Source organism: Palaemon carinicauda, chromosome 40, assembly GCF_036898095.1.
Source record: "Palaemon carinicauda isolate YSFRI2023 chromosome 40, ASM3689809v2, whole genome shotgun sequence".
Taxonomy (NCBI): Eukaryota; Metazoa; Arthropoda; class Malacostraca; order Decapoda; family Palaemonidae; genus Palaemon; species Palaemon carinicauda.
The window spans coordinates 60044715-60067992 of NC_090764.1; the positions used below are offsets into that span (position 1 = coordinate 60044715).

The 23278-nt window shown below is 42.6% G+C and overlaps 1 protein-coding gene across 2 annotated transcripts in view; it reads left to right on the forward strand.

Annotated features, from left to right (window-relative positions):
• Positions 1 to 2465: 2465 nt before the first annotated feature.
• The window catches only part of LOC137631805 (uncharacterized), a 70534-nt gene continuing 49721 nt past the window's right edge, over positions 2466 to 23278 (forward strand). The window contains exons 1-2 of one of the 2 annotated variants that reach the window (XM_068363789.1): positions 2466 to 2678; positions 7147 to 7288. The gene's annotated coding sequence lies outside the window, so the exon portion shown is untranslated. The remainder of the gene's footprint in view (positions 2679 to 7146; positions 7289 to 23278) is intronic. The other variant, XM_068363788.1, reaches the window with a different exon arrangement.

Genomic DNA, 23278 nt, shown 5'->3' on the forward strand with positions numbered 1-23278 from the left:
CAGCTCCAAATAAGGTAGCGGCTCCAACGGCACACTGCTACTGTAGGGAGTAAAGCTCCATAGGATCCCTCATAAAAGGGAGGAAATGGAGTCCCAATCTAAAAAAAAGTTTAAAGATGGCTCCTACCTGGCAGCTGTCTCCCTACGGGCCGTCTCTCCCGAGTCCACCTCATGGCCGGGATTTCAGCGTCAGCTCTGCGGACTGCAAAAGAGAACACGCAGGAACTGCAAAACACTGCAGGTGGCAGAAATGCACCTGCAAAAAGCTGTCAACAGTGGGTGGCGCAATCATCAAAAAGCTAAATGGCAAGCAGCTGCAGTAAGTTCTGGAAACCTTGGGCCCTGACTGTCACTATAGCAAACGAGTTCCTCACTGGTAAATTCCGGTGTCTCTTTCCATCCAAGGACTCGGTAAACACAGAAAAGAAAACAAAGCGTTAAACTAGACACTTATAAACTATAAAATGAGCGGGGAGGAGGTCAAAGCAGTACTTCAACAGAAAAACTTTAAATTTACAAATACATCCTTATAAACTAGAATTTTACACTAATTTTACATAAAAACAAATAAATGTAGAAACAAGGCTGATAAAAATCAAATAAAAAATTACGTTAATACATAATAATATGTATATATAAACATATCTATACATATGCATGCACGCACACACACACACACACACACACACACACACATATATATATATATTATATATATATATATATATATATATATATATATATATATATATATATGATAAATTTTGCCCATTTAGACGTGTTTTTCATATTCAAATAAGCCATATATATTTTTGATACATTAATGTCTGGATTCTCTTAACGACCTCGGGATCAGAGCCCCAGGCGAAATCACACAAAGACAAGAGCTTGTGTCCGGCCGGGAATCGAACCCTGGTCGGCAAGCTTGTACAGACAGTGACTAAACCACTTGGCCAAGTGGTTTAGTCACTGTCACTGTCTGTACAAGCTTGCCGACCAGGGTTCGATTCCCGGCCGGACACAAGCTCTTGTCTTTGTGTGATTTCGCCTGGGGCTCTGATCCCAAGGTCGTTAAGAGAATCCAGACATTAATGTATCAAAAATATATATGGCTTATTTGAATATATATATATATATATATATATATATATATATATATATATATATATATATATATATATATATATATATATATATATATATATGTGTGTGTGTGTGTGTGTGTGTGTATATAGACATACAATACGTATTCATATACAGACTGTACCAACCGTGTGTCACACGATCGTACATGGTAACGACATTTCATTTTGTGTATATATTATGCTTGTATCTTCTCCACATAGACTGACATATACATGTTTATACATATGATTAACATGTATATATAGTTATGCACATATAACCCTATCAGCATGAACATACAATTACGTACATATCAGTACTTACATCTAACATAACAATATAGGCTATAGTTCCAAAGCAATTATGTATACTTTATGACATAATTGTAACCCCCAGTGGATGATAGCCGAGGTCTAAATATTAATTTCACAGTAGCGTTAATTATCTCCGGTACATTCAGTTTTACATTAAGTGGTTGAAGTTTATTTATATAGCTTGCAAATCTCTTTACATATAAATGCGTCAAGTTTGTACATTTCATATCCAATATTCAAGTTATTATCAAAGGTTTCTTTTATGGAACTGGACTCTATGATGATTCTTTCCAATAAGTTATTTGAATGAACCAATATCTTTGCACATGACCAATAACTGATAGTGTGATTTTTATCTCCAACGTGGACAAAGAGTGCATCATTATCTTGAGCATATTTGACACTTTTCTTTTGTTGTTCAATTCTCTTTTCTAGGGCTTTACCAGTTTGACCAATATAGAGATTTTCACATGAATTGCATGGAATACGATATACACACCCCTTGGTAATGTCAGGAGAATTCTTTATTAAGGCTTTTTTTATTGTATTGTTATTCTTAAATGCTACATTAACATTGATCTTATATTTCCTATTTTCATTTTCCCTGTAGTTCTTTTGTATCTCAGCACCACGTTTCCTTGAGATTTTTACGCATATATATATATATATATATATATATATATATATATATATATATATATATATATATATATATATATATATATATATATATATATATATATATATATATATGCCTACAGTGTGTGTATCACTCAAATTCAAATAAACCTACTGCAATTTGTGATATGGAAATATATGAAATTCCGCATTGTTAATACGATTTATTTTCAAACCCCTAAAAAAAAAGATTAGTATTACTACTTTTTATTACATAGCATCAACGAGTCTCGATCTCGTATCATGGAACATAGATCAAGTTCAAATCGTGGTGAGCGGAGCGTTTTACACACGTTTAACTCTACACTTGAGTACGAACATACGTATTCTTATAGTGAGGTACTCAGACACTTTCGTTGTGATTGGGCCGGCAAGATTTACTAGACTACTAGTGTACTTGAAGCCAATCAGCATGAGCTGCCAAAACGTTTTCTGTAGCCTGCATGTATTGATCACATGATCAGAGCTTTAAGACCTTCAGACTTCAGTGCTGTGCCTGTGTGTTGTCTGTAAGTGATAGTACACTCATCAAGAAGTTGAATAACACTTAACGTACCATAGGTAAGGCTTCGAATTTACGAAGTTTCGTCTTCATTTCTTATTATTTTCACACATATCAGTAGCAACCGGTTTAAGCTATTTGTTGCATATCTTATCATTAGGTGCCATGACTGTGATGTTCGGTGCTTTCCACTAATTTTGAAATCATTATAATCATATTCAAAATATCGGTGCATTATAAAGAAATATCATTATGAACCTAAATTTAAGACGGATTGCGGTATGCACATGACCCGTCATATCAAAAATTGCATAGTAAATTTTGATGCTGTAAGAAAAAAGATGTATGGCAACACCAACATGATGCTACACTGGCAACACCGGCTACGGGCCAACCAAAGGAAGCCAACAACAAGTGTTGGCTTTAATACCCCAACAACAACAACACCGTTGTGTTTGAGGAGCGCTCTTTCTACGTTTTCACTTTGTGTTATAATAGGCTATTACAACTGACAAGTGTACGTGAATTTCCATAGACATTTTAAATAAATGCATCTGTTTAATGTTAAGTGCTCTCTCTCTCTCTCTCTCTCTCTCTCTCTCTCTCTCTCTCTCTCTCTCTCTCTCTCTCTCTCTCTCTCTCTCTCTCTCTCTCATATTTTTCTTTGCTATTATCCACAGTTTTTCAAGATCTCTATTGTTTTTTTTTTACTTATTTCTCCCCAAGAAACTGTAAGGAAGTTATATACACTAGCGGATCCAGCGGAAAGTCACGACCCCTCCCATTTTAAGAAAAATAAAAGGGTTTTATTATAGTTACGGATGGGAAAAAGATTTAATAACAGGTGTCTCATACAGAAAAACACCAATTTTTCGAAAATGACAATTATTTTCACTGCAAATAAAAATTTGGTGATGAATATGTCGGGAATTTCGAATTGATCATTCGAAATTCCGCCATTTAACTCCACCAACGTTACGTTAAAATTTGAGGGAAGGCTGGAAGAACTCGCGGGCGTTGAGACGAATGGCTATGGTTTAATACGAGGCTGTTTTAAAGCCTAAAGAGTAACCACCTGGTAGGGAAGGAGCGGTTGTTAAAGAAATTGAGTATCTGTAATTTACCATGACGAAAATATCCTATGTATAGGTTTAGAATCAGAGAGCGCGGGAAATCAAAGTTTTCGTCGGAGCTGCAGAGCTCAGCTCTGCCTCTTTTGTCCAAGGTCCTCAGCTCAAGTAAGTGGTCTATAATTGTAGTCTCTCTCCCCCTATTGTAACCAGGTCGGTTTCCCTATAGTCTTTGCAAGTGTTATGTGAGAATTGTATCTATGTATATTTAGTTGATCCTTGTGATTGGGGATCAGTGCTATTCATTAAATTACGTGAGAAAGCCTTGGTATGCCGTTTAACAAGGCAAATTGCTGAAATTATAATTATTTTTATTTAATTTGAGTCCGATGTGCACTTAGTTTTTTTGGGAACGCATGATATTATTTCGAGTCATATATTTCATTTAGTATGCAGAGTAAATGTTTTGTTATGTTATTCCCTTTCTTAAATAACTATTTTTGTAATAAAATTGTTAAAGTGTAGCTGTATTTTGTTGATTCCTGGAAGGTTTTGGGAGTCTTACCTCTTCAAGGTCTTGCTATCGGCCCTTAACATCGGGCCAAGAACTTTATTATCTGTCGAAGTGAAATTCACGACATATATATATATATATATATATATATATATATATATATATATATATATATATATATATATATATATATATATATATATATATATATATAGAATCTCCCTGATTATAAATATTAAAGAAAATTGGTAATTGGAATGTTAGAACCATGAATCAGATTCGGGAATTACAGCAAGTGGAGAGTGATTAGAATGATGATGACACCAAGAGCAGATAAGGCATTAACCGAGTGGAGAGCTGTAAATAGTAGATCGTTACTGGGAAACTTCAGGTCAAAGCAGTGCAACATGAGTATTATAGTCTGCTATGTACTAACAAATGATTCCCCTGAAGTAAGGAAAGAGGAGTACTATGAACTGCTGAGTGTGAGATGAGATCCCAGAGAGATGAAAAGCACCCAACAGAAAGTTAGATATAATACCTAGGTTTGATGCAACTAAGCTTTTAGAAGAAGATTACATAGAAACATTTGCAATTGAATGTAAAAATCGATTTGCAGTCTTAGAGGCTTTAGAAGACGTATAGCAGACAATTAATGAAGAATGGTGGGATATTAAAAACATATATCAGTGGGTTGGTAGTGAAGGCTTGGAACACGCGAAAGCCATGGATATCAAGTGATACTTGGGATACTATAAAAAAGAGACAAAGTCATAAATTGATTGTTGAAAGTTTTCTAATAATTAAGGAAAATTACAAGATAGATCATGCTAGGTATCCCAGAAGTGATAGTGAAGTCAAAGGAAAAGCCGGCAATGATTGGAGAGAATATTTAGACAGTAAAGCCAATGAGGCTGACAAAGCTATGAATTCGGGAATTGACTATGGTGTAAGAATCGCTCATAGAATCATTAATGAAATCTCTATATAGGCAAAGAAGAAGTATATACCCATCAAAAAGAGAGATGGATCTGTTATATTAAAAGAAGAGGAAGAAAGACAACGTTGGATGGAACACTTTAGTGAGGTTGTAAATAGAAGATATGAAGAGAATAATTGGATTGATATACTTGAAGCTGATGAAGACCTTGATGTGCCTATGAATGAATGCAGTGTGTTTGAAGTGGAAGCTATCCTAAAAAATTTAAAGAGATGAAACCCCCTGGATACGACAGAATAACTGCCGAGATGATACTAGCCGAAAATGAAGTGACCACCAGACTACTTACAAGATTATTTTGTAGAATGTGGCATGAAGAGGCAAAACCTGATGAATGGGAGTTAGGAGTGTAGGTGAAAATGGCTATTAAAAGGAGACCAACCGATTGCAATAATTACGTCAGTTGATATGAAAATATATAGTATGCTTATTCTAAAGAGACTGGGGGTGAAAGAGTGTTGAAAAGCTGAAAGAAGAACAAGCAGGATTTCGAAAAGGTAGAGGTTGCACTGACCAAATTTTCATTTTAGACATGTTGTACAGCAATGCATAGAACATAGCAATCCACTTTTGATGGCCTATGTGGACTATGAAAAACATTTGATATTGGACACCGGCCAATTTTCTGGAGAATCTTATGGAATTCCTCTTAAATATGTGAATTTGATTAAGTCGGTTCATGAGCATAGCAAGTGCAAAGTGGAGTCTTATCAGATGAATTTCCAGTGAACAGCAGATTACTCCAAGGGAATTGTAGTTACCTATGTTGTTTATCCTACTCATGGATTTCATAATGCATCGAACAGTCGGAGATGGTGGAGAAGGTTTGCACTGGATTGGTGATAGGAATTTAGTAGACCTAATGTATGCTGATGATGCTGTCCTTGTTATCAAAACACCATAGGATTTGCAATGCTTCCTTACCAGAATGCATGAAATATCACACGAGGTTGGCTGAGGAGACGTTATTGTTCCACGTTTCCATCACCTCAGGGGCAATAACAAATGCCAGAAGACTCGTAATCCCCCAAACATCAACGTCCCAATCATAAGGTAAGCCATTATTTTTAGTGATATTAAGGGACTGTGACTTGTGTAGAAAAATAGTCTAGTTATGTTTAAAAATATTCCCGAAATAATATCCAAAGAAATAATGGTGTTGAAATTTTGTTACTTATTCCTTTTCTTTGTTCCTTATTCAAAATGGGAAGTTTGTTACTTATTCCTTATTACTTATTCCCTATTCAAAATAATTTTGAAAATATTTTGTTGGTTTTGGTTGCTGACACTTGACCGGAGACAATAAAGCTAATTAATTATGCATAAATATTATAGGCTATCTCCTAAACTAAACATGACAGGGTGATGATATTATTTATTCAAAATCCAAAGTTTGTGACTCATTCTGTTATGTATTTTGCACTGTAATACCATATGCGCTAGAGGCATTAAGAGTAATGTTGCACAATAATGCATTGATAGAACATGTTTAGACACAGAATAAGTGTATTAGCATATGATATGAAGGATTTAATCGTTCATTAATTGTCCTAAAGTTAGGATGTGCTTCTTACTTTTGTATTGCAGTAGGATTCGATCTTTTTGAAAGCGATGCTCACTTTTTTTTCTTTTTTTTTTTAAGTATGCGTATGAGTTTTGTTTACATATTTTCACTCGAGAGTCACAATTTGTCAAGATACGTTGAGGGCTGAGGAGCAATCTAAGCCTAAAGGAATTCAATGTATTTTAAGAATACCAACGTATCATTAAACTTCAACAAGAAGAATCGGTGACATTGGATGAGATGTAGAACAACATTAATGAATGGATATTATTCCAGGTTTGATGAAGGTGCCATTCCATTTGGGATAACCAATACCATACATAATATTGGCGACGAGGATGAGATGTAGAACAACACTAATGAATGGATATTATTCCAGGTACAGTATGTATGAAGGTGCCATTCCATTTAGGATAACCAATACCACACATAATATTGTCAAAGGTGACAAGAAACTCATGCAGAGAAACGCAACATGCAGAAGAGACAACTAGATGAAGACCCCCATACAGCAGCAGCAGGTATGCATTAAACTAGAGGAATGCCTTAAATCATTTCTACATTCAAGCTCAATGTCAAGAAAGAAGCAAACATCCTACGTATATATTATATAGGTTTGAAAAAAAATAAGGTAGGATTGAAATTTGTTACTAGTAGGCATTAGGTGGTAAAATTTCAGAAGTCAGGGAATAGCTTGCAAAAAACATTAAGTGTAAACTACCTTTAGTTGGTTGCATAACTACACAAGAGTTACAATTAACATAGAAAATAGGTTAGAATTAACTTTGTTATTGAGTAACTAGTTAATTTTGTAAATTTCATTTGCCTAACCTAATTCAGGTAAGAAGTAAAATGCCCCTAGACATCGAGCATCCAGAGAAGTTTAGCATTATTGCTGAACCCAATTCTGTTGCAATACGATGGCAACAGTGGTGTGAAGAATTTAAGATTTACATTGAAGCTTTAAGTACTATGAAAGATGCACAAAAGAAGGCGTTATTGCTGCACACAGCCTTTACAGAGGTTTGGGAAGTGTTTCAGACACTACAACCTACCAATGACACTAGTGAAGCTGCAATTAAGGCTCTTACCACATATTTTGCCCCTCAGGTCAATAAATTTTTCGAAAGGTATCAATTTACTGTACAGGCATATCAGAAAGACCATGCAAGTTTAGATGCGTTTGTGACTAGACTTAAGAGTTTAGCTGTTTCCTGTGAATTTCTAGAGTTAGAACATATCATAGATCAAGTTATTGCACATCACATGAGCTAAGAAAAAAATTAATGCATGATAAAGATTTAACACTAGGGAAGGTATTGATTACCTCTAGAAACATCAAAGAGGCAAAGTAATATAATAGGTAATTCTACAAGCAATAGAATGGAAAGTTCTAAAATTAGCAAAATAGGCTCAAAGTTGAAAGACAATGAGAATCAGAGAAAGAATACGCAAAAGCTTAGTCATAGTAAATTGCCGAACTCTGATGTTCACAAATATCAGAATCAGACCTATACGCAGAAGCAACAGGAAAAACCCAAATGCTATAGGTGTGGTAAAACTGATCCTCTTGCATAAGAAGCAAAGAAATGTCCTGCTACAGGACAAACATGCCAGAATTGTAGAAAGACAGGACATTTTTCAAATGTTTGTAGATTCCCTAAACAGTACGCAAAGAAAATCAGTGCAGCAGTTGATACTATAGGCCAAGTGAATAATGCGGAAAATTTTCATAATCAGATTAGGTCAGAAACTGATTTTGCGTTTTGCATTAATTCTATCAACAAAGGTGCAAAGAAACACATATTGGTAGAAGTGATCATAAATGGTAAAACAATTGTAAAACGGATTTTGAGCAAAGTGAAAAATCTATTTTTGGGTGATATGGCCATGTCGTCCTGATGGAATGTTCCTTTAGGCAGCTAGAGTGATACTCCCAGAGAATTAACCATAGGTCTCCAGAATTCTAACTCCTGGCGTGAGTATCCTTAATATAACTTTTAAAGATATCGCATAAAATCAGGGGACGTATTTCTTTATACGACACATGGCAATCTTCACCCCGAATAGATTTTACTCTTTGAGGGGGAAGAGTGGCCAATTGAAGGGGAGCCATTATCAAGGTTACCCGGTGGATCCCCTCCCAGTACTACTATGGCGTATTATTCCTTGTTGCATTTAAGCAGGAATAGCCACAGATAGAGTAGTTTCGGGTGGGGTTTTTCATTACGTAGGTGTCTTACTCCTTTTGAAAGAAGGGAGGGTCCATCAGGACGACATGGCCATATCACCCAAAAATAGATTTCTCGCTTTGCTCAAAATCGGTTTATTGGGCTCAGCCATGTCGTCCTGATGGAAGTTTACCAGAGAATTACTTGAAAGTACTATATCTGTGGGTTTGTATAAGGGCCTTTACTTTGAAGGAGTTCCTTATATGGTCTCCTAGACATTATATATATGACATTACTGTTATTTGTCATATCCACTAAGTTTGGAACTAACTTAGGGCTTCCTGCCCCCTGCAGGGAAATTGTCGACTTCGACTATAAGGCTTCAAAGTTTGTATTTCTGTTGGAACAAGATGGAAATTGTAGAGATTACCAGGTTGTTCTTTCAGAGATCCTATTTATAAGATTTTATTTTAGGGAACAAGATTTTATTTTAGGAAAAAATAAAAGGCTCTGGACAATTTTATTCGTACTTTTTAAGGGCGAATAAGACGCAGATACATTTATATGTCTTTATTTTTATAGACAAAATATAAAAACAAGTTAAAATGTATCATTAGAAAGAATCTAGCCTACATATATGAACATCTTGGTATATATATATTTTATAACCTGTAAGGGAAGAAAATACATATATTAGTTCATTGGTAAATGCCACTCAATTTTGTGAAATTAAACTGTTTGATTTCACTTAGATGTTGGATATGCTTCTACACTGTGTACAAATGTTCACACGGCACTGGTGTTATTGGTTAGATTGTGCACCTATATAGAACAGTCCATAAATCATCTTAATGATTTTACTAAAAGGTATTACACTCGGAGGTGCTAATACCTGTTCACCCAATACACTGTTAAGTCCCAAAACAGACCACTGTTCATTGCAGCATTAGACGACAGGTTTTATAAAACTACCTGCCGCCACCACAAAGTGTTTTATCTTGTGCACTTGCTTCGCATAATGTTTATAGAAGACTCTGGATGACTCCCAACCCATATATGAGCGGAGTCTATCAAAGTCCGTGTGTTGAAAGAAGTTCAACGAGGAAGCAACTTTTCTAGGATCGTGACCTGCGGGTGTACTGTGTCAGGATCCACTCTGCGAATAAAGTAGGTGAGTTTTGCCCTCAGTTGTTTTAGGGATAGGTTTGATCCTGAGGTTTCACCTAGGAAGAGCTTTCCCTCCTTGAAGTCTGAAGTTCTTCAAAGATAGACCTTAAGACACTCTACTGGACATAGAGAGACATCTTCCTTCAGAGGGCAGATTCTCCGAGGACCCCACCTTTTGGTGGGCAGCTCGTTTTTGGCGAAAAAGGTAGGATTGGGAAAAAGGTTCAGTTCTCCCTCTTCTGTGAACTGAATATGGCCTTCGTTCCTGGATAAGGCCACTATTTCACTAACTCTAGCCCCTGAGGCTATAGCGAACAGGAATATCACTTTCTGTGTTAGATCCTTTTGGGTACAATCATCGTTGTTCAGATTCGAAGCATAGGGCAAGACTTTGTTCAAAGACCATGATATGGGCTTTGGAGGGGTTGCTAGTTTGAGTCTAGTACATGCTTTCGGAATCTTATTGACGATTTCATTTGAAAGGTCCACCTGAAAGGCATTAAGAAGAGGTCTAGTCAAATCTGACTTACACGCAGTTATTGTGGTGGAAGCTAGGCCTTGTTCATGAAGGTAGATGAAGAAGGAGTGGCAGAAATCTATTGAAATCTCTGCCGGTTTCATTGTTTTCACGAAGAAAACCCGCTTCTCCCAAGACGATTCGTATTGTCTTCTAGTTGACTTTGACTTGTATTCTTCTATAAAGTTGATGTTGTCTTTTGAGATCCTGAACCTTTTCTTGGCTGCTAAGGCAAGAAAATCATAAGATGTAGGTTTTTGGTTCTCAAGGATGAAGCGTAGACAGTCGACTTCTGAACCAGTTGGGATAGAACTGGGTTCGGTAGAAGGAACAGCTTCAGTTTCAGTTCTAGAACTAGAGGGAACCAATTGCTTCTGGGCCATTTGGGGGCCACTAGTGCTACTGTTCCTCTGAAGGATCTCAGCTTGTTGAGGACCTTCAGCAGGAGGTTGGTTGGTGGGAACAGATAGATGTGATTCTATCTGTTCCAATCGAGGGCCATGGCGTCCATCGCTTCTGCCCGAGGGTCCTCATAAGGGGCTACATATCGAGGTATTTTCTTGCTGTGGCTCGTTGCGAAGAGGTCGATCTGCAGTTCCGGGACTTTTTCAAGATGAAGGAGAATGAGTCTGCGTCCAAGGACCATTCTGTCTCTATCGGCTTTTGCCTGGATAGAGCATCCTCCGTCATATTGCAGAACCCTTGCAGGTGAACTGCTAAGTGCCATCTTTTCTTCCTTGCCAGACGAAAGATGGCTAACATCACGTGATCGATCTCGAGCCTTGTCGGTTCAGACATTTCACTATTACCTCGCTGTCCAAGACCAGTCTGATATGGGCTGATCTGCGAGGGGATAGTTTCTTCAACGTTAGGAAGACTGCCATAGCTTCAAGGATGTTGATGTGAAAGGTCTTGAACTGGTGCGACCAATTTCCTTGCACTTTCCTTTGATGTGAATTACCACTGAAGGTTGAAGTGGTTGTAAGGGAATTGTCTTTGTCAGGCTCTTGACCACGGACCACGGCCTTAGGAGCGTTCGTAGTAGGGTTGGTGTTAATATTTGTTGATCTCTTCGAGCGTTTGATGCGTATCTTCTCCAGACTCCTGACGCATCTTTTAGTTGTGCTTTTAGCACTGGGTCTGTCACTGCTGCAAACTGGAGAGAGCCCAGTACTCTTTCCTGCTAGCATCTTGAAATCTTCTTGAGTTTCAGTAGTCTCCTGACAGATCCCGCAATCTCTCTCTTCTTCGGTGGAATGGAGAGGCGATATGACTGTAAGTTCCAATGTATTCCTAACCATTGAAACTCCTGAGCTGGAGAAAGGCGAGACTTCTTGTGGTTGATCTTGAAGCCCAGGTGTTCTAGGAACTGGATCACCTTTGTGGCTGCCTGCAGACAAGCTGTCTTGGATGCTGCCCACACCAGCCAGTCGTCCAGGTATGCCGCTACCTGAATGCCTTCTAAGCGCAGCTGTTGGACGACTGTGTCCGCGAGTTTTGTGAATATCCTTGGGGCTATGTTTAATCCGGAGGGCATGGCTGTGAAGGAATATTTTGTTTTCTGTAGCCTGAATCCTAGGTTGGAGGAGAGGGGGCGGCTGACTGGTAGGTGCCAATAAGCATCCGCCAGGTCTATCGAGTGTGTGTATGCCCCTTTCGGTAACAGGGTCCTTATGTGTTGCAGGGTAAGCATCCAGAACTTGTTGTTCTCTATAAACTTGTTGAGTGGGGACAAGGCTAGAATGACTCTGAGTTTGTCCGAGTCCTTCTTGGGAACACAAAACAGCCTTCCCTGGAATTTGATGGACTTCATTTTCCTTATTACCTTTCTGTTCAAGAGTTCTGAGGTATATTCTTCCAATAAGGGGGTGGAGTGTTGGAAGAATTGTGGAAAAGGGGGTGAAACTTTGTTCCATTTCCACCCGTGTCCATTCTTGATTAGGCTGTGGGCCCAAGGATCGAAGGTCCAACGATCCCGAAAGTAGAAGAGTCTTCCTCCTACCTGGAGCATCTCATTGCTGAGATGTTCCAGAGGGTTTTCTACCTTGACCACGTCCTCCTCTACCTCTTGAGGGATTTCTTGAGGAGCCTCTTCTTGAGCTTCTACCTCTGGGGCAAAAGGTAGTGGTGTGCCTCTCAAAGCCTGGATTGAATACAGGTGACTGAGCTACCAGCTGCTGGGGCACCATTTGAAAGGTGGTTTGTGGCTGGGCCACCATTTGGGGCACTGTGGTCATGGTCACGGTTGAATGTTGTGCAGGCCTGTGTGATACGCGTGGCTTCTTTGTCTTCTTGTTCTTTGGTTGGGGACCAGCATCTGAGGATGATTTCCTCTTTGAAGACATACCCCACTTCTGGAGAAGGTTCCTATTCTCCTTGGCAGCTTTTGCAATGACCTCCTCAACCAATTCTTTTGGGAAGAGGTCCTTGCCCCAGATACATGAAGTAATCAGCTTCCTGGGCTCGTGTTTGACCATTGCAGCAGCAAACACATGCACTCTAGAGGCCCCCCTGGCCTTAACAAAAGCGTACATGTCCTTGACAAGGGTAGCCATGTGAGTCTTGGCTAGTACCATGTACATATCTGGGGTATTGGAAAGGCTTGCACACATCTCCATACAGCTCTGAAGAGACAAAGAGGCGGCTAGTCTTTCTTTTGGAAGGTTCTCATTGCACTGTTGACCTGCTATCTCCGGATCCAGTTTAGAGACTGAGAAGGTTAGATGAACCTCGTTCCATTCTTTCTCGCAGGTAGGCATGGCTAGAGATAATGGTCTGCATTCCTCTAGCACTGGGCATGGTTTGCCCGCATCAACTGCTTTCAGCACACAGTTGAGAGCTTTAACCGAAAAGGGGAAAGCTCTGGGGGAAGGAGCAATGAAGGTAGGATGCATCTTGTTCAAAGCTGAAACCTTAGAGTTGGTGTAACCGGCTTTCTTTAAGGTATTGGTTAAGAGAGCCTGTGCCTTGTCATGCTCAAAGATTATGACCTCTTTCGGTTCCGTCTCCTCACGAGATACTTGTTCGTCCCGCAATCTCACGTAACATTCTGGGTATAGGCCAGAATTGGAGATCCTCGAGGGGTTTGGCCCCCATCTTCTCGGAGATGTACAATTTCCCATTCGTCGTGGGCATATACTCCGCATACCTCCAGGGGTTGGTTTCGGAGCATTGAGGTAAGTCAGAGGCTTTGATAGGCTTATGAGAGCCTCTGAAAGCACCCGAGTGTTTCACTTCTCTTACTTCCCTCCTCATCTCCTGTTGTTCCTTGCAGAACGATTCCATCATCTGCTGGAGTTGTCCTAGGAGTGCCTCGCTCTTGGCTATCACCGGTTCAAGATGGGGAGTTTGGGCCGAAGAAGTTGACGGCACTAGGTTGATATGCCATCACAGAAAACTGAGGGTCTTCCGTTATCGTCGATACGGTTCCTTCTTCCTCCGTGGGTGATTGAGCCACCTCTTCTTCAGGATTTTCTTGCAGAATATCCTTTTCGGTGTTGGTAGACACCTCCGACATCTGTTCCAGGGGGATGTCTATGCCTTCATGTGCCTTATTAATGTCAGCCTCTATCGTCAGCTGGATGAAGGGAGGCTTGACCTGTGCCTGAGGCACAACCGCGTCAGATTGGGCCTTAGGGAACAGAAGGCATCTCATAGCTTCGTTGGGCAGGTAAGGTCCCGGAGAGTTCTTTTGGAAGCCTCTTACCCACCTCCGAAGAGTTTCCCTTGCTGTATCCCTTGACTCCGTAGTCTCAGGGATACCTTCACGGAATCCCTCGGTCATCAGAGCCGAGCAGACGGTGCAACCCTTCGTATCCCAATACCTCAGGGTTTCAGTTGTGATGGAGCAGGGGGCATGAGACCTGTACATCTTGTGGCCACAAAAGTCCCTACTTTTGTGGTTGCAGAACATGACTGCACACTTCATCTTAGCCTCCTCCTCTAAGGAAAGAAAGAATGAAATGAGTATAGGGTAATTTATATCACTGATATAATTACACATGCATAAAATAGTATAATTTACTATTATTTATAATAGCTTAGGATAGTAAGCTAGAAAAGAAGTAGGAAAGACACATATCTGTGTTTCTTCTCCAGGCAATTGCTGTGACCTCCTACAATATTAATATTTTTAATTTCCTTATTAGGGAAAATACAGAGAGGGATAACTCTCGTACATAGAGCCGGAGTCAGTGAATACTAACACTAATTCTCCTCCACTTGTAGAATATTAATACTGAAAGGTAATCATTGGTGTCCAGATGATCTAAGTTTCATCAGGATGTTGAAGGAATACTTCACCTCAACATTTTTTAATCGGTCTCAACAATGGACTGTGAAAGGATACACAGAATATGTTGGAAATTTCATACTACTGTATCATTATATACTGTAGTTTTCTAACTTCTGTATTGCTATACTGCAGGAATACTGGCTACCGTATTGTCTTATACTGTAGTTTTACTAGTATGCTACTGGGTTAGGCTAGTACCTGGCGGCACTAGCTGACAGGGAGAGAGAAAGAATGGAAAGAAGGACTACCGTATTATTATAGTTTAGTACAATAATTAGGAGTGTAGGGACTATTGCCTCTACTGCCTTCTTTCCAGAATGAGAATTCAAATGGAAGAGGAGGAATACATTGATTCTAGATTTTAGTTTCCCACCGGCAGCCGTCAGGGCTGGCTCAACCTTTCCTGGATCTTTGCTTCTGTTAGGGAGTTGGGCGAAGCGGCAACCTAACCGCCTTTGTAGGAGCCCGGCCAGTAACCCGTCAGCCCGGCAAGCGGGGATGAATGTAGAATACCGGCCAAAAGATATTTGTGACGGCCTAGAAGGGGAAGGGAAAGGGTCTTATATTTTACAGAGAAAGGTGGCGGCAGGTATGCCTCCTACTTTCGGCTGTAAATCAAGGAAGCCTAGTTTCCTATACCGGCGCCATCATGGGCAGCAGGGTAATGACGATTCCCTAGCCTGAGACATTGCCGGATATAAGACACATCCTCTTGTCCACAAGGGAGAAAGGTGGCGGCAATTGGCAATTATACTGCCCACTTTTGGTTGTAGACTAGAGAAGCCTAGCTTCCTTTGCCAACAACTGTGTAACTGTCAGAGGAATAACTATTCCACTGTCGATAACGTTGCCGGGTACAAGACAAATTACCCTGAGTTACTGTCATATTTCAGAGCCGGGATACTCACTGGCAAAGAAGATCAACAGTAAAACACTATCCAACTCAAGCCGGAGTACACTACTAGATAGCAATGACGGAAGATAGGGTTGTCGCATGGGACGGCGGCACTCAGGGGGAAGGAAGGGTTTATCCTCATTTCTCTAAAAGAGAAGCGTATCGAATTATCCTAGTGATTGTAGGAGATATATATATCTCCGACCGAATTAATAAAAACGGTACTAGAGGATAAACGGGAGATAACGTAACTAAAATATACTATAACGAGTTAGGCTAGCCTAACTCGAGTGAGGATCTCAGCTACGCTAATACCACCGAGGCCTTATCGTATACAATAGAAACGTTTATGTGGAAGAGCAAATATTACATGTGTAAAGCTATCTTCACTAGTGTAATTTTGCCTAACTAGCTAGAATTTTTTTATAGCTAAATACCGGGAACGTCGTACTACTAACTAAATAAACAGATTTTGAGCAAAGCAAAAAATCTATTTTTGAGAGTTATGGCCATGTTGTCCTGATGGAAGGTTTTTCTAGGATTGGGCAGAGTTTGCCCTCTTCGACTGCTCTTCTATCACAGTCTAGAGCTTTCCCCGAAAGGGAGGAAGGCTCATGAGGAAGGGGCAACGACAGTTGGATGCTTCTTGTTCACTGCTGAGACTTTGGAATTATTATATTCGGCCCCTTTCTGGGTCTTGGTAAGGATGGCTTAGGCCTTGTCATGTTCGAGGGCAATGACTTCCTTCGGTATAGCCTCCTCGCAGGATGTAGGTTCATCTCGTAGTCTCACAAAGTAATCTGGGTATCCTGAAAGCTGGGCCAGAATTGAAGCTCTTCAAGGGCATTGGGTCCCAACTTCCAGGAGATATAAAGCTTCCTATTCAAACTGGGCATGTGTTCCGTCTACCCCCAGGGGTTGGTTCGGAACAGTGAGGGAGGACAGATATTTTAGGGGTCTTAGCGGAGCCCCTGGAAGCGCCAGGGCGTTTCCTTCCCTGTACCTCTCTTTTCCTCTCTTTAGGATCTTGATTATTCTCCTCTCGTTCCTTCCGGAACAGTGTCAGTATCTGCTGGATCGACTCTAGGAGCGTTTTGCTCTTGCCGAACTGTCTAGCCAGTTGGGGAGTTGGGGTTGGAGAGGTTGACGGCATAAGTTAATATGCCGTACAGTGAGCTGAGGTACCTCAGTCATCGTCAAAACGGATCCTTCTTCCTCTATGGGTGGTTGAACCACTCTTATTTAGGGCCTTCTTGCAGTAGGTCCTGTCTGGTGTCAATGAACGCCTCTGACATCCGATCTTGGTGGATGTCCAAGCCTTGCAGTGCCTGTTGATATCCGTGTCCACCGACCATTGGATAGAGGGAGGCTGGGCCTATGCCTGAGGCACAAACGTATTCGATTGAGCCTTAGGGAACAGTAGGCACTTCAAAATTTGTTAGGTAGGTAAGGTCCCTGAACGTTCTTCTGGAAGCCTCATACTCACATTTGTTGGGTTTCCCTTGCTATATCCCTTGACTCCGTAGTGTCAGGGATGTCTTTTACAAAGCCGTCGGTCAGCAAGGTCAAGCGATTGGAGTGACATTTCCGGTCCCAGAACCCCAGGGGTCCAGATACAATGCGGCAGGAGCATAAGACCCATACATCGTATGCCCACAAAAGTTCTTACTCTTGTGGTTGCAGAACACTCCTGTACACTTCACCATCAGCTCCTCCTGTCAGGGAGAGAAGGGTGAAGTGAGTATTAGTTTGTTTATATTGTTGATATAATATATACTAAAAATATGGGCTCCAGTACCTCAGGGATCCAAATATGATGCAGCGGGGAACATGAGACCTGCACATCTTGTGGCCATAAAAGGTCCTACTTTTGTGGTTGCAGAACAGGGCTGCACACTTCACCTTGCCCACCTGTAAAGAAGGAAAGAGTGAAATGAGTATGGGGTAATTTATCATACTGATAATTATTCACATGTATTAAATAGTAATCATTACTATTTTAATTAAAGCTTAGGATAGCAAGCTAGAAAGGAAATAGGAAAGACACATATCCATGTTTCCTGTCCAGGCAATTGCTGTGACCTCCCTCAATATTAATATTTTAAAATTTCCTTATTAGGGAAATATAGGGTTGAATAGCTCTCATACGTAGAGCTGGAGTCAGTGTATACTAGCGCTAACTCTCCCACAAGTGAATATTAATACTGTAGGGTAAAGATTTTTATGTTCTGATGATCTAGGATACATCAGAATGTTGAAGGAATACTTCACTTCAACATTTGCTCAGCGGTCTCAACAATGGACTGTGAAAGGACATAGAATATGTTAAAAAATCATACTACTGTATATTATATACTGTATTTTTCTAACAGTTGTATTTCTATACTGCAGGAATACTGGCTACTGTATAGTCTTATACTGTAGTTCTGCCGACATACTACCGGCTAGGCTAGGACCTGGCGGCACTAGCTGACAGAGAAAGAGAAAGAATGGATAGAAGGGCTACCGTATTATTATAGTTTAGTACAATAATTAGGACTTTGGGGACTACTGTCTCTACTGCCTTCTTTCCAGAATGAGGATTCAAATGGAAGGGGAGAGAATGTATTAATTCTAGCTTCCATCCAGCCACAAAATCTGTTGCCGGCTGCACTGCCTGTTACAGGATTTGTGGATGGCAGTCCAAGAGAAGACTGAAGAATACTCAAAGTTGTAATGGGTCTCCCACCGGCAGCCGTGATGGCCGGCTCAACCTTTCCCAAAGCCTTGCTTCCATTAAAGGGAAGGTCGAAGCGGCAATCTAGCCGCCTTTGTAGGAGCCCGGCCAGCATTGTAATCAACCCGGCAAGCAGGGAGATTGTAGAATACCGGCCACAGATGTTGTGACGGCCTAGTATGGAAGGGGAAGGGAAAGAGTCTTATATTTTGCAAAGACAGAAGGTGGCACGTCTGCCTCCTACTGTAAGGAAACATAGTTTCCTATGCTGGTGCAAAAGAATAATGATTCCTCAGCCTAAGACATTGCCAGATATAAGACATGTATTCTAGACCAAAAGGGAAAAGGTGGTGGCAACTGTACTACCACTTCCGGTTGTGGACTAAGGAAGCGGGGCTTCCTATGCCGGCAACTGTGAAACCGGCAGGGGAATGACTAATCCCCCATCAATAGACTTGCCGACAACAAGACTGAATACTCTGAGTTACTGTCGTATTTCAAAGCCAGGATACTCACCGGCAAAGAGGATAGACAGAAACACTATCCCAGTCAAGCCGGAGTACACTACTCTATGGCAAGACAAAAGATAAGGTTGCCGCCTAATGGCGGCACTCAGAGGGAAGGAAGGGTTTATCCTTGAATCTCTAAAAGAGACGAGTATCGAATTATGCTAGTAATTCTAGGCGATGTGCTATCTCTGATTGAATTAATAAAACGATACAGGAGGATAAACAGGGATAACGTTATTAAAGTATACTAAAACGCGTTAGGCTAGCCTAACTCGACTCGGGATCTCGACTACGCTACATCACCTAGGCCCTATCATATACTATCGAAACGTTTAAACAGAAGAGGAAATATTACATGTGTAATCTTATCTTCACTAGTATAATTTGCCTAAATAGGTAGAATTCATTAAAGCTAAATTCCGGGGATGTCGTACTACTAACTAAATGAAGCATTTATGGCGTACGACAGCGGTCCAAAACACCCGCCTCCGGTGATGGCTCTGCTCCACTAAACACATCTAAATTGTGCTAATTTAACTGTGAGATGGGAGGCAATAATTATACATAGGAAAGATTCAATACTCAACTTTCCAGAGGATGAAGATGCTGGAGATTGCATTGTAATAATCCTTGTAATAGTAACAAAACCGAGAGCAGTTGGGAGATACACCGTGCTTAATTCGCTACTACAAAAGGAATAGCTCGCCGGGGGTGGTACCGGGACGGGATCCACTGGGTAACCTTGATAACGGCTCCCCTTCAATTTCGCCACTCTTCCCCTTCAAAGAGAAAACTCTATTTGGGGTGAAGATTGCTATGTGTCTTATCAAGAAATACATCCCCTGATATTATGCAATATCCTTAAGAGTTATATTAAGGATACTCGTGCCAGGAGTTAGAATTCTGGAGACCTGTGGTCAATTCTTTGGGAGTATCACTGTAGCCAAATATCCCTTAGAAAGCAGCCTAAAGGAACTTTCCATCAGGACGACATAGCTGAGCTCAAAAAAGCATTTATGGCGTGCGACAGCGGTCTTAAAATGGCCGCCTCCGGGGATGGCAGTGCTCCAGTTAACACACCTAAATTATGTTAATTTAACTGTGAGAAGGGAGCTAAAAATCATACGCAGGAAAGATTAAATACTCAACTTTCCAGAGGATGAAGATACTGAAGATTGCATGATAATATTCCTTGAAAATAAGTAACAACACCGAGAGAAGCGTGGGAGAACACTGTGCTTAAATGCTACTTTTAAAAGGAATAATACGCCGTAGTAGTATTGGGAGGGGATCCATCAGATAACCTTGATAAAGGATCCCCATCAATTCGCCACTCTTCCCCCACAAAGAGTAAAATCTATTCGGGGTGAAGATTGCCATGTGTCGTATCAAGAAATACTTCCCCCAATTTTATGCGATATCCTTAAAAGTTATATTAAGGATACTCACGTCAGGAGTTAGAATTCTGGAGACCTATGGTTAATTCTCTAGGAGTATCACTGTAGCCAAATATCCCTCAGAAAGCTGCCTAAAAGAACCTTCCATCAGGACGACATGGTTGAGCCCAAAAATGCAAGTTGACACAGCAGCTGATGTATCAATTATATCTTGAGAAAACAGCTAAAACCATTCCTAATTTGCTATTAGAAGGCACAAATAGAGTTGTTCCGTAACCGAAATACAAACCACGCTATATACATTGGCTTTACTTTCGGCGTAGCTGAAATTGACGAGCCAATAGAATTCTAACGAGGGTTAACTACCCCCGCGCTAGTTAGCAAGGGGGTAGGGGAAGGGGTAGCTTGCTACCCCCCCCCCCCCCCCCCCCACACACACCGGTGCGTTGTCTCACTTCACTTTTGGCTCGGACGATGTGCAGACGTGTCTGTCTCTCGTCCTCGCTTTTGACGGCCTTAATCTTTTTTTTGCTTTTCCTCAGACTTGTGTGTTTGGAAGTTGGCCTCGCCCTTTTATCACTATCATGCCCTGAACTCTCCGGGCGCCCCTGTGGTACCTTCATGTCGGCAGTCGAAACGGATCCCCACATCCTTTGCCCACAGTGTCGAGGTCAACGGTGTGATAAGGAATTAACTTGTAGTGAGTGCAGGGAGTGGTCTACCTCCCAGTGAGAGAGGTTTGCCCGCCGGCGTAAGAAGAAGTCCAAGAAAGACCTTTCTCCTTCAAGGGTTGCCTTGAAAGAGGAAGGCTCCAGGGACTCTTCTTCCGCCGCCCAAACCTCCTCCGAAGCTCCCGCTCGGTCGGCCTCTCGTGAGAGACTGCCGAGTGGTAGCGTAGACCCTTGTTCTGTTTCCCGATCTCGGGGTGCGGGAGAGGGCGTCGCCTCCCATAGCGGGAGATGGATTTTGATTCTCATGTTGACGTCCCTAATTCTGTGTCTAATGATGATCTCTTTCAGCTTTGGGCTTCCTTGGGGCTTAAGGGCTTGCCCTCCAAGGAAGCCCTGTTTGACCTTATCCAGTTGAGGGCCGCTGTCAAACAGTCGCCGGTGATAGCAGAGGTAGACCCTCTGTCTATTGTCGACGTGGTTGTGGCAGAGGCTTCCGACGGGTCTGGTCAAACCTCTGCTGTGGCTGATGTTGCGGACGTTGCTGAAGGCTCTCCTCCCCCTTCCGAACATCCTTCGAAGGGAAGGTGGGTCCCACGGTCTCCTCTCCGGTGATCGCTCGCGATCTCCTACGCCTACCAGACCTTCCACCTCCGGCGCAGATGCGCAGCAGGCACCTCCTGATCTTGTCATCCGACGGGCAACGGTCCCTTCGGGGCAAAGGGATGTCTCCCACAGTGTGGGGGCTTCCCTTGCGCGTCAGGGTTTCCCTGCGCGTTCACGCGCAGTAGCGCGTAAGCACTCTCCAGAGTTGCAGCCACCTGACTCGCCGCGCCAGCGCTCACCTGCTCGTCAGCGTTCGCCCGCTCGCCAGCGCTCTTCTGATCGTCAGCTTTCTCCTGGTCGCCAGCGCTCTCCTCTTAGCAGTCAACACCCTCGTGTTCTTGTTGTGCGCCCAGCGCGCCAGCGGTCTCCTGATCGCACATGATCTCCTGCTCGTCAGCGCGCACCTGCGCACCTTGTTCCTGATACGCGCCCTGCGCGCCAACGCTCGCCCACGCGCCCTAGATCTTCGGATCTGGACGCGGGCAAGGACCTGACTCCTCCTTGCTCACGCGTTCTTGTTCGTCCTTCTTCTCCTGCACAACAGCACGCATGCTCTCCAGCGCGCACTTCAAGAGTTCCTGCGCGCCCGCGCGCCCACGCGCCTTCATATCCTGAGCCCGTCCGCGAGTGTTCGCCTTTGCGCGTTGCTGCGCCACCTAATCCTGCGCCCCAGCAGTATACGCATCGACACCCTCCTGCGCGCCAGCGATCTCCTGCGCGTCAGCGATCTCCTGTGCATCAGCGTTCTCCTGCACGCCAGCGATCTCCAAAGCTTCTACGATCTCCTGAGTGCCCGCGTGATCCATAGCCTGCGCGCAAGCGTTCTCCTATGCGCCAGCTTGAGCTAGATCGCCATAAGTCTCCTACGCGCACACTCGCCAAATCGCCTGTGCGCGGTCGTTCGCCTGCGCGTACTACGCGCCATCGCTCGCCAACGCCCCATCACGCGCCAACGCGCCATTGCTCTCCAACGCGCCAGCGTTCGCCGATGCGACATCGCTCGCCCTTGCGCCACAGATCTCCAGGACGCCATCGATTTCCCGCGCCTTGCCGGTCTCCTGAGCAACAGCGATCTCCGCTTCCCTCACACGCTTTTTCACCTGCGCTCCCGCGCGTTCCTTCACCTACGCGCCAACGCGTCACTTCGCCAACGCGCCCGCTCGCCAGCGCGCCCACGCGCCCACTCGCACACGCGCGCGTTTATCCCCGCGCGACTACGCGCCCGCGCTCCAACAGCCTCCCTCGCGCGATTCCTTGAATCCTCCTCCGCGCGACCCCCAGCGCGACCCCCGTTCTCGCCGGGTTCTGTAGCTCATGCCTGCGGCAGGGACGCGTGCTTCCGGATCACCATCAGGATCGCCACCGCGCAAGCGCAGGTCTCCCTCTCAGGACCAGGAAGAGTCGTCGGAGAGGTCTAAGCAACATTCTTCCCTTTCTTCTTTGCAGGTAGGCCCCGTTGCGTCCACTCCGAAGGGTCAGGAGATACCCTTCCCTCCAGCGGGAATTACGGACACTGCGTCCGTATCTTGTCAGTCTTGGTTTGGTCCTTTGATGAGAGCGGTGGTGCAGGC